Source organism: Gossypium arboreum, chromosome 2 (assembly GCF_025698485.1).
Source record: "Gossypium arboreum isolate Shixiya-1 chromosome 2, ASM2569848v2, whole genome shotgun sequence".
Lineage (NCBI taxonomy): Eukaryota > Viridiplantae > Streptophyta > Magnoliopsida > Malvales > Malvaceae > Gossypium > Gossypium arboreum.
The window spans coordinates 13,833,149-13,857,176 of NC_069071.1; the positions used below are offsets into that span (position 1 = coordinate 13,833,149).

General features: G+C 33.1%; 1 pseudogene; it reads right to left on the reverse strand.

Annotated features, from left to right (window-relative positions):
* Nucleotides 1-1,134: 1,134 nt before the first annotated feature.
* On the reverse strand, nucleotides 1,135-1,235 carry LOC128289732 (small nucleolar RNA R71; annotated as a pseudogene).
* Between the last annotated feature and the right edge of the window lie 22,793 nt (nucleotides 1,236-24,028).

Genomic DNA, 24,028 nt, shown 5'->3' on the forward strand with positions numbered 1-24,028 from the left:
ACGTTTCTATAAGTAAAAAATAATAATGAAAATATTTTATGAATGTTTTGGGTTGATCATTGGAGATTAAATTTGAGAACCGAATATATGGTTAATGGATTCGGTTGTACTTATGTACTTTGGATTAGTTATAGAGCATACAAATTTGGTATGCTAGGAAATGATCTTTGTGTCCATAAATATTTAATGTGGCTATGGTGAAATGTGTGCAAATTAGAAATTATTTCAATTGTATGTGGTTATATGGTGATGCTTACTTATGTATAATATATATGTATATATATATATATAATATATATATGAATGCTTATTATGTCATGTGGATTACTTAACACGGAATAATATGCATAACGTGTGAATTGTTATAGTCACAAAATTTGTCAATAGATTATGATAATGTTGATTGGATAATTATGATTTGATATGGCTCATTTTTAGGGAATATACACATATTATAATAGCATTATGAGTATGTTCAATTATGCTATAATGTTACTAATGTCACCTATATAGATGGATATTTAGTAAAGTAATATGGGTTTATTTGTTTTAATGTTTTAATGTGCATAGGTGCAAAAGTTATGGAATGATATATTGATATTTGGCTAATGAAATAGATGTATTGACTTACATGCAATATATGAAGTGTAATGCTATACGCTTGGATATATTTTAAATATTCGAATTTATAGATTTGATGGTCATATGGTTCGGACTTTTGAAAAAAAAATATGAAACATGTGCAATTTGGTTTTGATGTATGAAAGCTTGATCCGAAACTTGTGTACATTATGAGTAATGATGTAATTGAATTACGAAGCATGAATTGTAATGTAAGTCTTGGTTATTATGAAATAAGAGTATGGGTTATGCATGAGCCATAATTAGTAAGCATGTTTGAATTTGGTTGATATTGAGAATCAAATATACGTATCTGTTTTAAATAAATAAATAAATGAATTGTGGTTGTATGATTTTGTAAGTGTTAAAAAGGTATAATTTATAATTTGGTGTATGAAAAGTGATATATGACTGTGCTGAACTGTGTTTAGTTAGGTAACGCCTCATAACCGTAATCCGGTGACAGATACGGGTTAAGGGTGTTACAAATATTTTCCATTGGCCAAAACAAATAAGTTCAAGAATGACATCTCTTTTTTTCCTCAACTAGAGACATTGTATGATGCATGGGAGAGATTTAAGGATCTTCTGAGAAGGTTTCCTCAACATGGGCTACCTTTTCGGTTACAAGTTCATACTTTTTCAATGGTCTGAATCCTTCGACTAGGCAGATAATTGATATAGTGGCTAGTGAAACACTTAATAATAAGTCACCTGAAGCAGCCCAGGAATTTATTAAGTAGATGACACTGAATAACTATCAGTGGCAAGTTATGAGAATGAAGACGAATCTAGAAGAAATAAAAATTTATTTTAGTGTCAGAAACTAGATTCTAAAACAGTGAAAAGGCTTTGAGATATTCGCAAACATCTATTCAGGACCTCGAGAATCAGATTAGTCAGCTTGCAAAATTGATTTTAGAGAGACAACAAGGCAGTTTACCAAGTAACATTGAAACCATCCCAAAAGAGCAAGAGCAAGTCTAGGTCACTTCAAGAAGTAGAAAGGTATTAGTCGACTTGAAAAAAGGTAAATCTAGAAGGTGTTGAGAAAAATGATGGGGTTGAAGAATGCAAGAAAGAGTGTAAACCGATGGTTAGAGAATACAAACCACCAATGCCATATCTGACAAAGTTGAAGAAAGACCGCATGAATGAACAATATGGTAAATTTATTGAACTTTTGAAAATATTGCATATTAACTTACCTTTTGTTGAAACCCTTTCGCAGATGCCAAAGTATACCAAATTTTAAAAGAAGCTGCTAACAAATAAAAGGAAGTTAGACAAATTGTCTGCTGTAGAGCTCAATGAGGAGTGCTCGACTATTCTCCAAAGCAAACTACCCACCAAGCTTAAAGATCCAAAGAGTTTTACTATTCCTTATTTTATTGGTAACTTAAATGTAGAAAAAGATTTGGTTGATTTGGGTGTTAGTATAAATCTAATGCTTATAAATTATTCAAACAACTTCGTCTCGAGGAACCAAAACCACTAGGATGAGTATTCAATTAGCTGACAAATCAATTAAGTATCATAGGGGTATTATTGAGGATGTACTTGTTAAAGTAGATAAATTTATATTCCATGCTGGTTTTGTTATATTGGACATGGATGAGGATATTGAGGTACCTATCATCTTAGGTCAACTCTTTTTAGCCACTACTAGAACTGTTACTGATGTGGGTAATGGTGAACTTGTACTGCGGGTAGGTGATAAAGAGGTTAATCTTCAAGCATGTGATGTTGTGAGAGTTTCAAGTGAGCGAAATGATGCTCGTTATTCTATTGATGTTAGTAATCCTTTGTAACACCCCAGATTTTGAGGGTTACAAGTTTTGATGTTAGTGTTAGGGTCTGAGAGAAAAGTGTGCTTTTCTGTTTAGTCTTGTGGGTAAGTGACAGAATGGACCTACTGATCTGGTGGTTGTGTGTTTGTTTGTCTCTGGGTTTTGGGCTCAAGTCTCTATGTCTGCATTTGAAGTAACATTTTATTTTGGTTTTGTTTTAAGTTAAAATTTTATTTTAACTATATATTTTTATTTCTGTTTTTTTTCTACTTTTTATTTTTATTTTTATTTCATTTTATTTTTTCTTTGCTTTTTCGCGTGGTTCTTTTCTCTTCTTCTTCTTGGGTTTGTCTTCTTCTTTTTTTTTGAATCGGTGGTGTGGTGGTAGGTAAAGCTCTGTTTTTCTTTATCGTCGAGTCGGCATCAAGATGTTTCGATCATCAAAACAGGCGTGGGTTTTGAAACTTTTTTATTTGTATTTGTGAAATCTAATTCGACTTTGTGAAAAGTCGACTATGGATGTGCTATCGTTATTTTACGCTTGAAATGTGTATGGTTTTGTATAATTTTGAACTAATAAGGATCAAAAAGAGCTTTATGGTTGAAAGCACGTGTTTCAAGGCTATTTTAAAGTGGTTTTGTGACCACACAGGCGTCTACACGGTCGTGCACGACTGTGTGCTTTTGGAAATTAGGGTTTCGGGAGAAATTTGGGTGCCACACGGCTTGGCCACATGGCTGTGTGGTCGATTTGGGGATTTTATCAATTTTTACACGGTCGTGTTCCTCGAGCACATAGGCGTGTGTGTTTGGGATTGAGGGTTTGAGTGTTTTGGTGCCATATGGCCTGGCCATACAGTTGCGTGGCTAATTTGGGGATTTAAGGATTCCACAGGGGTGTGTGTTTTGGACATACGGCCGTGTTTGGTGGGAACACGAATGTGTGCGACCCTCACACGGTCGTGTCAGCCCTATACTCGAATTTAGTGCAAATGGACAGAGAGTTACACAGCCTATTCCCATGGCCATGTCCCTCATCCACACGGGCTTGTGCTTCAGTCACACGGGCGTGTACCACAGTCACACAACCGATGGCCCTTTTTACGCGGGCTTGTGACTTCCCACATGACCTAGGCATGTCCACACGGCCAAAGTACACGGGCGTGTGGTCCTAAGACACTTATATTGGTTTTGTGTGCGGTTCTGATCTGAAAATGTGTTTGTGTACTTTAACCTTTGGCTAAGCTTATAGAAAGGTAGTTAAGACTCCATTTTGGGCTGCGGCTTAAGTGTTATTTGTGATTAGTGTGTGTAATGTCTGACTTTAAACCTGATTAACCAGGGTGTGTGTGTGCATATCTATTCTATCTGAATGTCTGATACTATGACATTGTTTTGTGAGATTGAATGCATTAATGCACTTGCATAAACTATTTTGGGTTGGGCTGTGAAGAGAATAGAGACTGATTTGATCTAATGTGGCAGTTCTACTGCGACTTACGTACAACGATTTATCGTACTGTACCGCATATGCGTCAGCTTTGCTGCGCACTATTATCTGATTTGGGAGTTTAAACTGCAACTCACCTGTACAGCGGACCATCGTATTGTACAATACGACATATACGCTAGCTCTACTGCGTATTATTGGATTAGTCTACATATATGGTGTGTAGGGTTATATTGGCCTTGAGAGGTCCTAATTGGTGTGTTTGGTTGGATGAGTTTTAACAGCTCTTGGGGGTGTGATCAGAGGACGGAGAGGTGTGTTGCCTGGATGAGTGGGATTTATTTGACTGCATTCCATCTGCATTTGTCTGTCTTTGTTCAGACTATAAGACTAGTTGTCTGTAATCTATTTGTCTCATTAGCATTTGTGCTGAGACTTTTGTTTGAACTTGATGTACTGTGATTGTTAAGCTCTGTTTGGACATGAGTTTCAGGTATTCTTTCTGACTCTGTGATTATTCGAAAATCTGTTGTGTTACTGATCTGAAATTTGTAATTTCTGTCTCTTGACTCGTTTCGAACTCACACCGAGCTCGAGTAGCTAACCCCATCTTAGTGTTTCCTTTTCAGGTACCTTTTTCTGAATTCTAACGCCGGACTCGGTGTGTGGAGGTCTCGAACAGTCTCGGTGGAAGTAAATGATTATCGATTTATATTTTTAGTTTTGGTTAAACAATTTTTGAAATGAAAGATTTTTAAAAGCTGTGGTACAACTTCCATTTTGATTCTTATTCGTTTATTTAATCTTAGTTATATGTTTTACCTAATTGTAATTTTACATACTGAGTTTTAAATGATCAAACATTTCGGATGACTTGAGAACATGTTTTGTAAAATTTAACTACGGTTTCTTCAGTGACCAATATGACATCCAGGATTCGGTCTAAACTTCTAGGCCAAGTTTAGGTGTTACATCCTTTGCATGAAATCATTCATGACGACGTGTTAGAACTACATCCTGTTCAATGTGATATAAATCAAGGGACAAGTGAAGAACGAATGGTGTAACTCGATAAATTAGATGAATGGAAGACAACAGCTGATAAGAACCCAAGAATGCACTTAGGAGTAACGAAGTAACGCCATGGTGTGCATTTAAAGAGGATAAAGCAATTCAAATTTGGAGACAAAGTGCCACTGGACAATTTCGATCCACGAATGTTCCTTGAAAAGCTTAAATCAAAATGGTCGAATCTATTTGTGGTACATAACGTCTTCCTATGCAAAACCATTGAAGTAACACACCCTGATTATGGCACATTCAAGGTAAACGATCATCGACTCAAACTTTATTTTGGTAGTAATACTAATAATGAGAGAAAGGAGTTTTAGCTCAAAAATCTTTTTCAGCTAAAAAATCTGACTTAATCGTGAGCTTGAAAAGAGAAGTCAAGCTTAGACTCTAAATAAGCACTTCTCGAGAAGCAACCTGAGTGTTTTAATTTATTTATTGGGCTTTCATTTAATTAGGTTGCATGCTTAGTATAATTATTTTTATTACTTTAAAAAATTTAATAAAAATTAAAAATTAGTACATTTATTTTTATTACTTAAAAACATTAAAAAGGGACCACACAGTCTAGGGTGATCCACATGGCCATATGGTACACATGACCTAGACACACATGCGTGTCGAGTCTCGTGTGAATACTGGAGTTAATTTTTCAATTTTTTATCACACAGACAGTCTGAGTGGATTCACATGGATTAGTGACACGTTTATGTGAACATTAAGCAAGGTTTTTGATTTTCTAATAGGACACATGCACAGTGAGTTACACAGTCGACTCATACGACCGTGTGGCCCAACACGATCCTCATACACGCCCATGCCATTCTTTTTAACCTAAAACATTTTTTTCCCTTTTCACTCATTATCTTTTCTTCCTCGCCCATGCCATTGTTCTCTCATACCCAAAACCCTGCCGCCATTTCCTCCAGCGACCCTGATTTCCTCAACTTCGTCATTCACCTCCTTTCTCCCTTCTATTTTCCTTTTGTCACCCCCTTTCCTTTCCATCTTTCCATTCTCATTTATCTCCAACTTACCACTGCTCGTCCTCCTCTCTTCTTCGTCGACCGTCACCATCGTCGGCTTCTAATTCCACACAACATCCTCTTTATGTGTGCTTAATTCTTAGTTTAGTATTTCTAAAGTATTGATCCATGTTTGATGTGCTTAAATTGGTGGTCGAATAGACCCTATTTAAGAATAGATCTTGCATAATTGAGTGGAGTTCCATGCAATCCTAGAAATAGTATGACATAAATCTACCGGATTAGAGTGAAATCTAATCTGGGAATTCATAGCACGAGTTAATAAGATAATAGGGGTTTTATTTAAAAGAAAATTTTATTCACCAACCTAGACTTAGTTGTTCTCATACTCAAAAGAGATATTAGTATAATTTAGGGATTTCTATGAATCAGTGTGCTAAGTAAAGAAATTGTATAATTTAGATTGATAGCGATAGATGAAATCTAGGTGAAGTTTTTCCTCGGTATTGTTTCGCTTCTTAGTTGTTAATCTATTATTTTTCTGATTTGTTCTTTTTCGTGTTTGTTAGTTAATTAAATTAGTTAATTTTAGTATTAGTTAATTTTAGTTTCAATCAATCACTTGAATTATTCGGTTAAATAATAGGAAAACGATAATTACTAGTACTTTTAGTCTTCATGGGAACGATATCTTTGCTCATCTTAGCTATACTATTAATTGATAGCTGCACTTGCCGCAATCAAATTTTTACTTAGTTTCGCAACGCATAAAAAGTGCTGAGATACATCAAAGGAACAACCGATTTTGGTGTTTCGTTTGCAATGGCGAACTCATTAAAACTTTTTGGGTACAGTGACAGTGATTGGGCTAGATCAGTGGATGATATCCGAAGTACCTCTGATGATTTCTTTTCACTTGGATCTAGTGTATTCTCTTGGAGCTCAAAGAAGCAATCGAAAGTTGCTCAATCTACAGTTGAGGCAAAGTATATAGCTGCAACCTCAGCAGTCAACCAAGCAATTTGGTTGAGAAAACTTTTGTTTGACTTGAATCTTACACAGATTGAAACAACCCAAATTTTGTGCGACAACTAGTCTGCTATAGCAATTGCAAAGAACTCGGTCTTCTATAGAAAGACAAAGCATTTCAAGATCAAATATTATTTTATGAGAGAAGTCAAACAAAGCAAAGAAGTGACTCTGATTTATTGCAATACTGGAACTCAACTTGCAGACATTCTAACCAAACCACTTGGAAAGACAAGGTTTAAAGAGTTGAGAAATAAAATTGGTGTTTGCAACATGAAGGCCAATGAAGAGGGTTGCGATATAACTATTCATGCAATGTGCATACTTGGCGAACTCTCCAAGAATGGTGAACTAATCAAGATTGTTGAACAGAATGTGGCGGATAAACCAAATGGCGTACACAACTGTAAATCACTAGGCATATAATCTTCTGGGTGAACTCATTACTTTAGAGAACTAGTAGCATCTGACTTGAAGAGGTTGTGTACAAGTTATGTCTTTCAAGATTTAGTATTTATTAGCATAATATATTTGATATTTATTAGTAAAATTTTTTTGTTATTTCTTTCCATATTTAGGAGATTTTTGTTATAAATACCCCTGTTACATTGTTCAAAAATAGAGTGAAATATATAAAACTTTAGCAGACAATTTTATTGCTAAATTTCTCGTTTCTGCTTTGTAATTCTTTCTTCCTTAGTATCGAAATTCCAACAAGGGGAGGCGCACCTGCACATAAACCAGAAACAATATTTTTTTTATTTTTTATTTTGAATAAAATATCTTTTTACATATTTTCTTTTATTGTTATTTTATTTTATGAATTAGTTTGATCTAGTTTTAGGCTAATTTTTTATCCAGTTTTCAGCATGGTGAGACTTAAAATCATACCTAAAAACTTTTTATTCCAGTATTTGTTATTTCTCCGGTTTAGGGGATAGATTTCGTCGTCTCACAAAGTTGTATTTGCACCAAGTTAGAAATAGCTTCGATATTGAAAGGCATACAATTGGAAGTACCAAGTCGATCATCTGCCATATTCAGTCTACCGAAGAACACATTGGAGTGTCCAATTAACTAGTTGGTTAGATCCGTCAAGGGAAATAGCAGTTGGATCTAAATGACTAGTGCGGTTGAGGTTTTTGGTTTGAGTTGGGCCTTTCTAGTTCAGAATGCTACTGGAAAACTAAATCGTGGACGTGTGTTTCGTAGTTGTTCGTTTGGTAAGGATTAGTTGTTGGGCGTTCCCACAATTAATTTACACATTAAAGGGTTGGTGATCAAAGGCGTCCTCGATCACTATAACTGACTTATCGGTTGAAGGAGAAGACTTTTTATTAAGTATTGGTTTGAAACTGAAGCAAAAAATCAAGCCTGAAGCTAGAATCTCATCATCTCGACTTATTTAATTAAATTTGATTTCTTCTTATTTTTACTATTATTTTTATTTCAATTATCTTTATTATTTTTACTTTTACTATATTTGGATCCCCTTTTTATAGGTGTTGAATCCATAAAAAAAATATTCCTATGCATAAATAGTAAATAAATAGTAGTATAGGGAGTAGAGTCGATCTTACAATGGTTGAGATATCTAAAATTGATGTTTAGTTCAACCAAGTTGCGCGTTTAGTAGCTGTTGTGCCCACGACGTGTGATGGTATGTGCAAAAAAAAGGAATTTAAATATGATAAAAGTAAAAAAAATAAAGATAATTGAAATTGAAATAACAATAAAAATAAGTAGAAATGAAATTTAATTAAATAAATCGATATGATGAAATTATTGCTTCAAGCTTGATTTTTTCTCTGGTTTCGATCCGATACTTGATAACAAATCTTCTCTTTCAACTGATAATTAGTTATAGTGATCGATGACGCATCAGACCACCAACCCTTCTATGTGTAAATTAATTATGGGAATTGTAACACCTCTCACCCGTATCCAACTCCGGGACAAGGTTCGAGGCGTTACCGGACTTAAACATTCACAATCGTACAAAATCGGGTCACCAAATTTTGCCCAAAATTAAAACTTTTCAAACACATGCATATCGTCCCTTATACAGGCCTTCGAAGCCTATAACATACATCGAGGTGGTTCGGGACTAAACTATGAACTTTCGAAAATCTTTGGGCAACTTAAAAATTTTCTAGCTTTGGATAGTCACACGCCCATGTGGGTGGGGCCGTGTGGTCACACACGCCCGTGTCGCTTGGGACACCCCCGTGTCTTCAGCCCGTGTAACTCTTTGTTTATGACGTCAAAAATTGTTTAAGGGCACATGACCAAGGCACACGTCCATGGCCAGAGGCTGTGTCTTCCACACGGCTGAGACATACGGCCGTGTCTCTACCCGTATGGTCAAGACTTAGGCTAATTTCCAAGCCTTTTTGTCATTTTTACATGCACACACATACATTTGACTTTTTCATCTATTTAATCACTTATACCACATAACAAGACATTAACACATACCATGGACAAATAGGCTTACAAGACAAAATCATTATAAGCCACATCTCATGGCTATAATCAACAAATCAATATAAGCCAATACATTTGGCTAATCACAACAACATTTAACATACACATGCCAATACTCCAAGGATAATGGCTCGATAGTGTGATGCTGCCTCCGACGATCTCCAACCCCGAGCTGACCTAACAAAACTAAAGAAATTGAAAGGAGAGAGTAAGCTTTACGCTTAGTAAGCTCGCATGAAAATAATAAGCAATGCAAAAACATGCTATTTTCATATTCTTTCTATTTATTCAAATTCCAGCTAAGCTGTTTTCTTGAGTCACATTCATTAAATTATTTATATCTGGAGTTACGAGACTCCAAATCAAGATCCGTTAATTTTTCCAGAAACTAGACTCATATTCCTTCCTACCATAAAATTTTCAGAATTTTTGGTCTAGCCAATAAGTACAGTTTATTATTTAAATTATCCCTTGTTTCACTGCCCCACAGCTTCGACCTCTATCTACTAAAAATCAAATATCTCATAGTGCGAGACTCGGATAATGTTTCCACCTTGTTCTCCTAATTTTAGTAATATGATTCCTAACTCATAATTATTTTTTTAAAATTTCTAGTGATTTTCCAAAGTTAGAACAGGGGATTCTGAACTCATTCTGACTCTGTCTCACAAGAATTCAAATATCATATCATATTAAATTCTTTTTCTTATACTGTTTCTTCCATGTGAAACTAGAATCAATAATATTTCATTTCATATTTTATTCATCATTTAATTAAATTTCCACTATTTTTGGTGGATTTTCAAAGTAGGACTAATGCTGTTGTCCAAATCTGTTTTGGTACAATATAATGATCACTATCATAAGATCATTTCCAACTAATCATGAACTTACCATTTCATGGATCCCTTACTCATTTTTCATAATAGAGCTCAATATAAAAGTCATTATTTCTCATGGGCATACTTAGTCATGCATTCCAAGTATAGGATAATTCCCTATCACATGCACTCAATCATCAAATTAGTCTCATGGCAAAACATCATAGCATTTATCTTAGTTGAGCTAAATGATTCAAGAATTTTCATTCTCATTTCTCATTTTGATCCCGTTGAATTTCTCGAGAATCTCGATGGATAGCCCATTTACCATCAAATCATGCAAGTGATCATTTTCAAGCACGCACTCCCGCAAACCTCACATCTTATGGCTGAATTACCAGTCTAGGCTAAATTCCCCGTAATATCAACTGATAAGGTGATATCGGGATTACTAGTCCAGGCTAAATCCCCTATAGCGACAAACACCCTTAATGAGCTAGGATCTGAATTACCAGTCCAGGCTAAATTCAGACCGTAATTAGATTACCCGCCTGGGCTAAATCCATAATGTACACATATTCTTCGGGAGGCTCGATCACATCAAGAACACCCGTCCGGGTTAGATCCTTTCTATAATTGAGATCAACGGATTTCCCGTCCGGGCTAAATCTTTTTCTACAACACATGCAAGATCTCAAGTCATGTAAGTCATGGTTTGTCCATCAAATTTCCCTTTTAACTTCAACCGAGACAGTTATCATTTTTTTCATTAATATTATTAACACAATTCATAAATTTTCATGCCATCATTTTGTACAACTATCATACATTCATAAAACATGCATTTAGACATATAATGGGTTTACTTTAGGTTATTCGAACTTACTTGTCGAAATCCTGTCAGGTACAACCATGTAGCAATTCATACAACCCATGTAATATTAATTTAACATTCAATTCACATAACACAACAAACACCACATTTTCCATATCATACATACCATCCATCAACTTCTCCTAAACATATTAAATCATACAATTTATACAATATCAATAGAGAATTACAATTCAAGCATGGTATTGCATTATTATTAACACACGAACTTACCTCAGATCCAGAAACGATAATTTACCATTTTAGTCCATAACCTTGTATTTTCCCGATTTAAGCCCGAATCTCGATTTCCTTGATCTATAATATCAAATTTAGCCTACTAATTAGTCACATTATTTATAAGGGTCCAAAAATCATATTTTTACAAATTTTCATTTTGACCCCTAAACTTTCACATATTTGCACTTTTGCCCCAATGCTCGTAAAATGATTTTTATTCAATTTCCTTACATTTTAAGCCTAGCTGAATCATTTTCATAAATATGGAAGCCCCCCAATTTCCACTAAATCACCCTTTTATGACCAATTTTACAACTTTTACAAAACGGTCCTTTCGGACGTTTTCATCGAAAGCTGCTTAGTAAAAGTCGTTTATTTGACATCCAACACTCATTTTCTACCATTAGACATGAAAATATAAGAATGTCACTCATGGGTAAATTTTTAAACATAAACCCTAGCTCAAAATAATGGTAGAAATGAGTAGATCATATTATCGGGGTTTCAAAAATGTAAAGAACATTAAAAACGGGGCTCAGGATCACTTACAAATGAGCTTGAAAGCTTGAGCCAAACCCTAACCATGGCTTCCATGGGAGTTTCGGCTGGTACGTGGAGAAGATGACCAATTTTGGCTATTTTGGCTTTTTAATTCTTTTAATTATTAGATTACCAAAATGCCCCTAACTTAAAAATATTTTATTACACCCATTTCATGTCTATTTTTCTCCAAAAATTAACCAATGGTCTAATTTCCATTTAAGGACCTCCCATTTAAAATTTCATAACAATTAGACACCTCTAACATGTAGAACTCAACTTTTGCACTTTTTACAATTTAGTCCTTTTGACCAAATTAAGTGCCCAAACGTCAAAATTTTCGAACGAAATTTTCACGGAATTATTCGTGAAATTTTATACGATAAAAATATAATAAAAATGAAAATTTTCTCATCAAATTTGTGGTCCCGAAACCACTGTTCCAACTAGGCCCAAAATCGGGATGTTACAGGAATGGCCAACAACTAACTCTTATCGAACGAACAACCATGAAATATGTGCCTAAGATTTTGTTCTTCAATAGCCTTGTGATCTAGAAAGGCCCAACTCAAACCAACGACCTCAACTACACAGGTCATTTAGATCCTATTGCTATTTCTCTTAACGGATCCAACCAATTACTTAATTGGACATATCATTGTGTTCTTTAGTAGACCGAATACGATAGACGATCGATTCGGTACTTTCAATTGTCTGCCTATCAACACCAAGTTAACGAGCTCTTTTTGACTTAGTGCCAATACAACTTTGTGAGACAGCAGAGTCTATCTCCTAAATTGGTGAAACAATAAATACTAAAATAAAGATTTTTAAGTACGGTTTCGAGTCGCACGATTCCGAAAACCAGATAAAAAATTAGCCTAAGAAATAACAACAAAATAAAATATGAAAAAGGAAGATTTTATTGAAAGAAAAGAAAATAAAAAAATAAATATGGTTTCTGGTTTATTCGCAGGTGCGCCTCCCCTTCCTTATAATCTCCTATAATAATAGTTATTATTATTATAAAAATAAAACCTAATTAAAATCTAATTCTCAGTCTAAAACAGAGGCGATGCAAACCTAACTATAATTATAATTACAATTACATCATCCCTTTTCCAGTAATTTATTATCAAATCAATATTTTATTCTAAATTTCAATAATTTTTATTCTAAATCTCAATATTTTCATCTTAATATATAAATTTATTGAAATTTAAGATAAAATCGTTGATATATCATTAAACTAAATAATATCCCTTTTCTTTCCATCATTTCCTTATACATAATAATAAAATAAAACCTAAAAAGTAGAGTAATGGCTATGCGCCATCTCCCTCTTCCTTCTTAGGCCTTGTTCTTCATTGCTTTTGGGATGAGCTTTTTCCCAAAAAAGTACTTTTATCTGAAAAGCAATGAAGAACAACTATCAGTTTACCAACTTTTTTAGCTTAATTTAAGTCCTTTTTTACAGATGAAAAAGTCATTTATTTTAGCTATTCCAAGTCTGAAGTTCATTTGGGTTGGTATTTTACCGTTTTAACCTATCCTTCACGGTAGAACTTTTTCAATTCTTTGTCTGAAATTGTTCTCTATATCTTCTCTTCTCCACTGGTACTCTATCTTTTTTTTCTCTTCTTTTTCTAATTTTTCATTATGCTTTAGTTTTTATTTTCTGATTGTTTGATCTTATGAAATAATTATGAAATATACTCTAATTTTTTCACATTTCTTTCAGCTTTTCTCTTTTGCTTTTACCCATTTTGGTCCGGTTCTTTGTTCCTCTTCTCTTCTCCACCGGTGAGTTTATCTTTTCTTCTCTTCTTCTTCTAATTGTTCATTATGCTTTTGATTTTATTTTCGCATTCTTTGGGGTCCGGAGGCACGATTTCTGGTGATTTCATTTACCCATTTTTTGTTTTCTAACAAGCGACACCCAATTGTATGATCATTTTAAGTTGTTGGGATTGTGATTTTGATTCGGCACCTTAATAAATTGGCCGTGATTTTGTTTTTATTATTCACCAACTTGTTGGATTTCCCATCCGTTTGTTCTTTCTCGAAGGGATCGCATATTTCTTCTCTGTAGACCTTTCTTCCGCCTTCGCTCCCTTGCTCGTGAGACTCATCCTTTTCATTCGATTTGAGAGCCGAGTTTCTTTTGCAATTGTTATGGTCTTGGTACTGGTATTGGAACTCTTCTCTAGTATGTTGGCTATTTTTGTTGTGCTCTATTTTATTATTGGCTACTCGACAAGTCACTGCCTTGGCACTTTTTTGAATAGAAAAGGGGAGGACGAGGGTGCAGTGTAGGGTTGATTGACGATGTGGATGAAGTTTTGTTTTGCTTTGCTTTCGATTTATTTTTAATATGATAAAGTTTATGCCTCGTATTTAATTGTTAATGTGTATATTTCTTCGTATTAATGGTTGAAATCATGGTTTAATTGTATGGATTTAAGGGGAGTATTGAGTTAACTAAATCGGAAGGTGTTACTTGTCAGCTTCAATGCTAATTGTAACTAAAAAGGAAAATTGATAAAATGCTTTTAACCAAATCTGCTTAGACCTTGAAATTGCTAGTAAATGTTGTAAGATTAAGTTAAGTAAGGATGGAATTAAGCTAAGTAAATTGCTAGTAAATGGTTCACATTAGGTTGTTTGCTTTGTATTACTGCTAATTCTTACCACTTACCAACTTTTATCAGTGTCCGTCATATAGCAGTAATGATCCATAAAAGCGTTTATAATGAGACATGAGATTAGACTGCATACAAATATAACCTCCTGAATGTTAAACTATGGTTTCTAGAATGGTTAGATGTGTATTTTTAGTGATTTGCATCTAAGATATTGCTTTTGTAAGTGTTATGATGGCACTAAAAATAACAAAGGAAAACTTCATTTTACAAGTCAACTAATGTACACTATTAATTTAGGCGTCTCTTTTTTGTTTTTGCACTTTATGAACACGAGGAAAAAGGAATATTCTTAACCATTGTGGAATTCAAATACGTTTGATCTGTTTGTTTGACAATGAGTAGTGGTGCTGCAATTTCATGATTTTTGACTAGCTGGCCATAGTTTAGTCTTGATATCCTGCAATAATATTATTTTTAAATCATTTGAAGTCTAAAGATCTCCCATCTTTATCTTTCCTATTATTAAACACAAATATAAAGCAAAAAAGAAAGGTGAAAATTCTATCCTTTGTATTCCTCAAATGGCCATACAGAGCAAATTTGCACAAATCGAGAAGTGGTTTCCAACATTTTGTATGAGCCAACTAGCCTGCTTAGATCCCCTGTATGGAGAGGAGCTTCCTAGATGAGCAGGTGTCAGCAAAGTTAGTTGTTAGTACAATTAAAGTGACTAGAAGATCTTTGCTATTATGTCGATCATTTTACATGAGTATTTTAGAGGAATATGTGGTTGTAATTCAATAAGCCGTTTAATTTTGTGTATATATTGACATCTTATTTAAGTTGAAAGGATAGTTTATTGTTGAATTAGGAGTGCAAATTGAATTTAGTTAGAAATTCATTTATGCTACCAAGGATGTGGCAAGTTTTATTAAAGATGTTGCTAACAATATAGAAAAATATATTTATTATTGTGCTTAAGAAGAAAAGTGATTGTTGAAACATGAGTCAGTGAAATGTTAGGTTGGAATCTTCTTACCAATCTCTCTTTTTTCTTTTACCCAAGATACAGAGTTTAATTAATGTAGAATTCAACTTGTTTTTTGTCCTAAAAAAACTGCTTATTCCCTAAATCCAATTCTGCATGTTATTTATGTTTTAGATACAGCATCTTTTAATAGATATAGCACCTTTTGTATTAATAGCGTTACGTAGTTCTTATTAGAAAATGAGACTCCAATTACTTGTAATTTGCCATTTCATTTCTACATATTTGGATTTTTATTTTATGAAACTCATAATTTATAGTTTCATAAATTTTCTATTTTCTTTTTTGTTTATCTCTCTTTACTTCTTTTTTTTCCTTTTTAAGTGTTGGAAGCTAAAGAAGGAACAATTTTCGTTGCCTCTACTTCTCCTGGTCATCAACAAGGTAATTTCCTCTACTTCTCCTGCTCTCCTATTGTTTTAGTTTAGTATTGGAGATTTACTTCCTTCAATACATATATCTTATAGTTTATTTTTTTAGCTGTAACAATTTATAGATCAGATGATGTTTATGATCTGGTATATTGCTTGGATATGCTGTGCTAATTTTCTTAAGATATTATCTTCGATTTTGATACACATGTAGAAAAATATACTTATGTCACATTTGATTTTCTTAATTGCTTTACTGGCTGAAACGAATTTGTTCGTATACACAATAGATGAGTACTTTGGCGGTTGAAGTTAGTGGTGAAAAAGTGAAAGCAATGTGGGATAAGAGATTGACAGAAATATTTTGTGATATTTGTATTAAAGAGATATTGAAAGGCAATAGGCCTGGTACTCATTTCACAAAAGATGGATGGTTGAAAATAATGACCAACTTTGAGAAAGAAGCGGGCAAGGTTTTTTCACAAAAACAACTTAAAAATAGGTGGGATGCTCTAAAAAAAGAATGGAAAGCTTGGAAGAAACTTAAAGGCGAAGATACTGGTCTAGGGTGGAATCCTATAAAAAGAACCGTTGATGCACCGGATGATTGGTGGGAGAGTAGGCTAAAGGTACATTAATAGTTCTGAATATTTTTTTTTATCTTATTTATGAGATTATTGATAATTACTGTTATTAAACTATCATTTTATATGTAAGTTGTGCCTGGAGCTCAAAAATTTAGAACATCAGGCATTGATCCTGAATTCAAAGGGAAGTTGGACCAAATGTTCAAGGGGATAGTTGCAACAGGTGATAAAGCATGGGCACCTTCTTTTGGTACACTCCGTAGTGATTTTTTTGAGGATGTTAACAATGAAATACCTGAAGAGAATAAAGAAGAAAATGTGAGAAATGATGTTCACATTTTAAATGATGTTCACATTTCAAATGATGTTCACATTTCAAATGATGTTCAAATTGATGGAAATGGTCAAAAAAGAAAAAACCCTGAGATATCGAGTTCACAATTTAAAACGGAAGAAAAAATCCTCAAAGGAAATTGGAGGGGCTGCAAGATTGTCCATCAAATAGAAAAATTATGCAATGCGGTGACAATATGAGTCAAGCCACATCTAGTTTGACTCCTGTTATGGATCCATATGGTATTCCGTAAGCGGTCAAAGTGCTTGACAAAGATGTCGGAAGAAGTTCCAGAAGCTAGTCCGCTATACTTTTTTGCACTTAGATTATTGCTCAATAAGGACAAGCGAATTATGTTTTTATCAATTAATCCCAAGATTAGAGCTTCGTGGCTTAAGACGAAAATGGAGAATAGTTGAAAATTTTCTGATCTTCTAGGGTTAGGAGATATCTATTATTTGACTAAACAAAAATGCTAAACTAGTTTTATCTATAATTATTTATGTTTGGTTTTTGGATATTGAACTTATGTTCTACTTATTTATGTGTAATCTAGTTTTATCAATGGTTGTTTATGTTTGGTTTTTGAATATTGAATTTATGTTCTACTTATTTATGTGTAATCTACTTTTATTAATAGTTGTTTATGTTTGGTCTTTGGGATATTGAATTTATGTCCTACTTATTTATACTAAATTAGTTTTATCAATAGTTATTAATATATGATTTTGGATATAAAATTTATTCACAGGTGATGAGTATAGTTGAGAATTACCACGGTGATGAAAGTGACGATGATAAGGAAAAGAAAGAGATATTACAACGCATGGAATGTTTTAACCAAATATTTTTTGTTGCATCTTCTTTTGTACAATTATATTACGAGAAGTATATATTGAAGCAACCATGCATGGATTCAAAACAGACAGGTGAGACATGGATCCGAGAGGTCCTTGACGATCACGAATCACGTTGTATGATTAATTTTAGGATGTCTAAAATGGTATTCACAAGTTTGTTGAGAGTTTTGGAGACAAGATACAACTTGCAAACTTCAAGAAACATATCTTCTACTAAAATGTTGGGAATTTTTTTATACATCTTGGGCACCGGTGCAAAAGTTTCTCAATGTCGAGAAAGATTTCAAAGGTCTGGATCAACAATAAGTCGACACTTTGCAATTGTGCTTGAGAAAGTTTCAAGGATGGCCACTGATCTAATTGCACCCGAAGATCCTTTTTTTAGCTCAATACCCGAACAAATACGTAATGATTCTAGATATATGCTGCATTTTAAGGTTAAAATTTAATTTAATTTTATTTTTTTAATATTTTTGGTCGACTAAAAATATGCACGAGACTAATAAGATTATTTATTCAGGATTGCATAGGTGCAATTGATGGTACTCATATTGCTGTTATTCTTCCACCAAATGAACAAGTTCCCTATATTGGAAGAAAAGGTATTCCGACTCAAAATGTTATGGCAGTATGTGATTTTAATATGTGTTTCACCTTTGTCATGGCTGGATGGGAAGAATCGGCACATGACACTAGAATATTTCTTGATGCAATTCGAGATCCAAAATACAAATTTCCGCACCCACCAAATGGTTAGATATTTTATTTATATGTGATTTTTTTTAAATAATAAAGTATAAGTTCTTTAATTGATAATTTTTATAAAAAAAATTCTTGAATTAATTGTTTTTTATATTATGACATGTAGGAAAATATTATCTTGTTGATTTTGGATATCCTCAAATGAAAGGTTATCTTGGACCATATAGAGGTCAACGATATCATTTACTTGACTTTCGTAGAGGTAGACCGGTATCTGGTAAAGAAGAGATATTCAATCATTCACATTCATCATTACGTAGTGTGATTGAACGAACTTTTGGTGTTTTGAAAAAAAATGGGTCATTTTAAGGGATATGCCAAGTTATAGTTTTGAAAAGCAAACGGTGATCGTTGTTGCTACAATGACGATACACAATTTTATTCGAAAACATGTCGATCGAAATGATGCAGATTTTATGGAATACGAAAATATTAACTGGGCATATGAGAATATTATTCATTCAGAAAATGCGCATGGTCGAGAAAGTGATGATGATGACGACGACGATGATGATGGTGATGACGGTGAATCAAACAATTCAAGTGATTTTGAAATGGAATTAACAAGAGATGCTATAGCTTCTAGTTTAATGAATTCACTTTAAATTGATGCTATTGTAAAATTTTTAGTATTTATATTTGGTATATAAATATTATCCCTTTTTGAAACTTTAATCCAAATATATGTAATATTTTAATTTGTTAGGTTTATGTTTTCTATGTTATGTTAATATCTAATATGAATTATATATTCATAGTATATTTTAAAATAAAATAATACAAATATGTTTAAAATATTAATTAAAAATAAAAAATAATTTTTAAAATAATACAATTCATCAATATCTAATTACAAATATTTAATTATTATATTTTAATATTTTAATATAGTTTATATATTCTAATTAAATTTAATAAATAATTAATATTAATTACTGAGAAATATTTAAAATTTTTAACAATAAGTTATAATAAATTATTTTATATTATTGCTAAAATATCATAATATTAACTAATTTAAACATTATTTAAAAACATATTTGCTACTTTATAATATCATGTCTAAAATGGACATTTTATTTCCCAAAAACACTTTTTAACAAAGAATACCAAACACCTAAAATTTTCAAAAGCATTCCTCAAAAGCACTTTTCCACAACACTTTTTAAAAGCACTTTTTAAAAGTATTGCCAAACACACCCTTAGTCATGTGCGTTAACACACATATATAATAAATATAATAATAATAATTTAAATTGATAAAATCCTAAAATAAAAGAAACAAACTTAAAAATGTGAAAAGTCTTAATAATAAATAATAATAAAGTAATTTTAAAATTTTCTTTTTATGCATCAACTCGAGTTTTTGTGTCAAATTTTTTGTGCAATCCAAATATTCATTCGTTTCCCAATAAGTTGGATAATAATTATACTTACGTAAATAGAATATGATTTATTAAGGGTTAAATTAGGTCAAATTCATGTCCAAAATTAATCAAAATAAATAATAAAAACATGCTAATTAAGTGCGCATTATCACTAACTCTAAAACATTGGGGATCCATGACCATATATTAATAAGTTCTCCAAAGCACTGGGTATCCATGAGAATGCATGAGTGTCTGTGAGCGTATATCGAAATATTCAATAGTTCTCCAGAGTATTGGGTGTCCGTGAGCATACATCAACAAATTAGTTAGTATCCTCAAAGCACTGGGTGTTCATGGGAACTAAAACTAGGTCCAAAGCCCTAGGGTCCACGTATCCGCTTATGAGTTCAAAATCAGTTAATGGCTACATGTAAGGAAAATTGTCATTGGTTGTTCAATCTATGATAATTTGATATGTGAAATGAGTAGCTTATACTTGAATTGAATAATTGAATGCAAATGCAAATATCATGAATGATAGCATGTGAAAACTCAGGTGAATTATGCATTACGAGCTTGGAGGGCCAATGATATTATAAAAACGAATAAATATATTCGATTGATGAAATGAGACATGAAAGTTGTTATGAATATGTGATATGCATTGTAGAAATGAAATTGATATGGAAATAGTATGAGATGTTGCATTTAAATATGATATTAGATATGATGGTGTAAAGCCTTGAAAGCATATAGAGATAATGGTATATGAGACTTAAACTGAATACGAAATTCTATAATAAAGCACTAAGTAGTGAACTTGAGACAAAGATGCTTGATATAGATATATGTTTATATATATAAGTCCATAATTAATTTATAGGCTTAATTTAAGTTTCTTTGTTCAACATGCGGATTTGTTTATTTTATATTTAATATTCAAATAAAGCAACACAAGTTTAAATTAATATAAATTCTTATTAATATAAATGAAATGGAGGAAAGGAAATTGAAAAAAAAAAAATCAATCAAGTCTTACATAGATTCAAGGGGCTGATCAATTAATTATGTGGAGCTGAAATTGTATTGCCATCCAATACTATAGGAGAGGCATGAGCAATCTTGGGCCATTCCACACCCATTTCTTGTTGGCATCTTAGACTTAAAAGAGGACAATCTTCAATACTTAATTGTTTGAGGGGTTGCATGGATTTTGGCAGACTTGATAATTCTGGGCAATGCTTGATAATTCTGGGCAATGCTTGATCTCAACTATTTCAAGTGATGTGAGATTGTGCCACTCCGCTGAAGTTTTGAGGTTCTCGCAGTTTCTAATGATTAGATTCTTTAAAGTGTTGGCAAATACCAGTAGCAGCCATTGGGCTAGAGCCTCCAGCTTTGGTAAATCTAAAATGGCCAATGATTGAAGGCTGAAACCATTATGAATGAGGTACTCTTGAATATCATCATCTGCTTCTTTCTCTTTGAAACCCTGTGTCGTATCAAATCAAGCTGTTCACAAGACCCAATAACTAGCCACTGTAATGTAGCTACATGTTTCAAACCATGTGGTATAACATATTTCAAACCATGTGGCACTAAAAATCAATGTATGAAGGGATGTGAGTTATTGACTCCCTTCAAACAAAGATTCGAGAATTTCACACCTTCTAAACTAAAACTCGAAGAGATTTCAAGTGTCGTAATCCATGACCACGCAGATCTGTTGCTTTGTAGTTAGTGATAAAAATCTCAGATTGACCATGTGCCTCATATCCTTAGGCAACTCTTCAATTTGGTCACAACCATCAAAATCCAAAGTCTTGCAATTTTTGCAACTCACAAATGGAGTTGGGAAGTTTCTTGATGTTGGGACAGTTGGAAATGTTGAGTTTTCTTTAAATGCTTCAAATTACCAATCCATTTGGGCAATACCTCGAAAGTAGACTCTGAAAGATCAAGCATCCGCAAATGTTGGAACCTCTTCACACGTCTCAGTAAAGGATTTGCTGGATATTGGAAACTCAAGTGTACACAAATATCCTATTTTATTAAAGAACTTGGAAGCATTTTCGTCGAAGAATCATCAGAGTTAACAAGGCATACATGCCGAATCCCTGGGACAATATTTTGCTCGAACGAGTTTACTATACAGGGGTGTTCAGTCGGCTAACCGACCCAAAATAACATTAACCGAATTAACCGACCCTTCAAAATTTTTAACCGTTAACTGAACTAAAATATTTTCAAAAAAATTAACCGAACTGAAATTTTTTCGGTTAATTCGGTTGGTTAACCAAATTAACCGAAAATTAATTTTTTTATTTTTAGTTAAAATAAGTATAAAATTAATTGAATTAACCGAATTAATCGAATTACCGAATTACCCAAATTAACCGAATTATCCGAATCATTTGTATAAAATTATATGTTTTTATTTTTATTTTTATTTTTATTTTTAGATTTTTATTTTTATTTATTAAATTATTTGTAATTTTTATGATTGGGTTGGGTACTTGGGTTAATATATATTAGATTGGGTATTTGGGTTTATGTTGGATTGGGTTTGAGTGAATAGTGGGTTATTAATATATTATAATTTTATTTATTATTTTTTTAGTTAAACCGAAAAAATCAGGTTAACTGAAAGGTTTCGAACAGAATTAACCGTTAACCGAAAACTCAAAAAATTATTAATCGACCCCGACCGAATTAATTCGGTTAACCGACTGATTAATTGAATTTGGCCGATTAACCGAATTTTTTCGATTTTACCCGAATTTTGCACTCCCCTACTATACAACACTCATTCTTTGCCACGAATGATGCAAGATCATGTAAAAGGTCATGCATTTTAAATGTACCAAAAATAGATATGTCATCATAATCTTGAAAAAAAGATCGTGAAAATAGGTCATTCAAATACCGCCTACCAATATCTTCCGGGCTTTCGTTTTTATTGGAGGATTCAAGAAGACCATGAGCCATCCAAAATGCGATTAGTCGAGCCTCATAAAAAACAACATCCTTGGAAACAGTGAGCAATAACCAAAGCATTGCTTCAACGGAGGAGATAGTTGATCATAACTTAGTTTAAGAACAGAAACTACTTCATTATCTTTCGCCATTAAATCCTAGGTCTCGCTATCTCTGACAAGTTTCCACTCTTACTCTGAAGTTTTGGAGAAAAGCATACTCCCCAATGTCTTCACTACCAGAGGAACCCCTTTGCACTTCTTTACAATTCCTTCCCCGATTTCCACAAGGTTTGGATGTTGTTTTTCTTCCCCTTTCTTGAAAGCAAATTTTGGAAACAAAGATAAAGATTTTTCGTAAGGAAGAGCTTCCAAATGGAGTGGGGTGATTGTACCAGTGATCTTTGCAACTTGGCTACTCTTGGTGGTGACTACAATTTTGCTTCAGACAGCTCCTCCTGCAAACAACTGTTTTAGATCCACCCATTTTCTACTATCCTCATTCCATACATCATCTAAAACAAGCAAATACTTTTTATCATTCAAGCAGACTCGCAAGGTCTTTTGTAATTGCTTCAAATCCATGCTTCCAATGTCTCCATCACTACCCTTTCTAGCTTTAATGGCTTTTACTACTAATCGTTTCAGATCAAAATCATCGGAAACACATACCTACTATTGAAATGTTAGGTAATCTAAATCTAAAATCTGAACAAATGAAAGTAGAAAGAATAGTATTGAAAATTGTTCTGTATTAGTTCTCTTATCTTTGAATAGTACAATTAAGGTATTTATAGAGTATTCTGTTTTGGTAACTGTTGCTAACAACATAGTAGTTTTGTATAACAAATTGAATAACAAACTAACTAATTCTTGATCTGTATATTCTAACATTCACCCATCTTTTCGAGAGACAAGACTTGAAGCAGACTCTGAAACCGAGCAAATAATGAAACTGAGAGAGGTTTGATAAGAATGTAAGCCACCTAATCACACGCAAGTACTTCACCAATTACAATAGAACCATCAACAATTTTCTCGCGCACAAAAAACAGATCAAGTTCAACATGCTTAAACTTGGAAAGTAGTACAGGATTAGCAGCATTCGCAACTAGACTAGAACTATCACACCAGATAGTAGGTGGATCAACAGACTGAAGGTGTAAT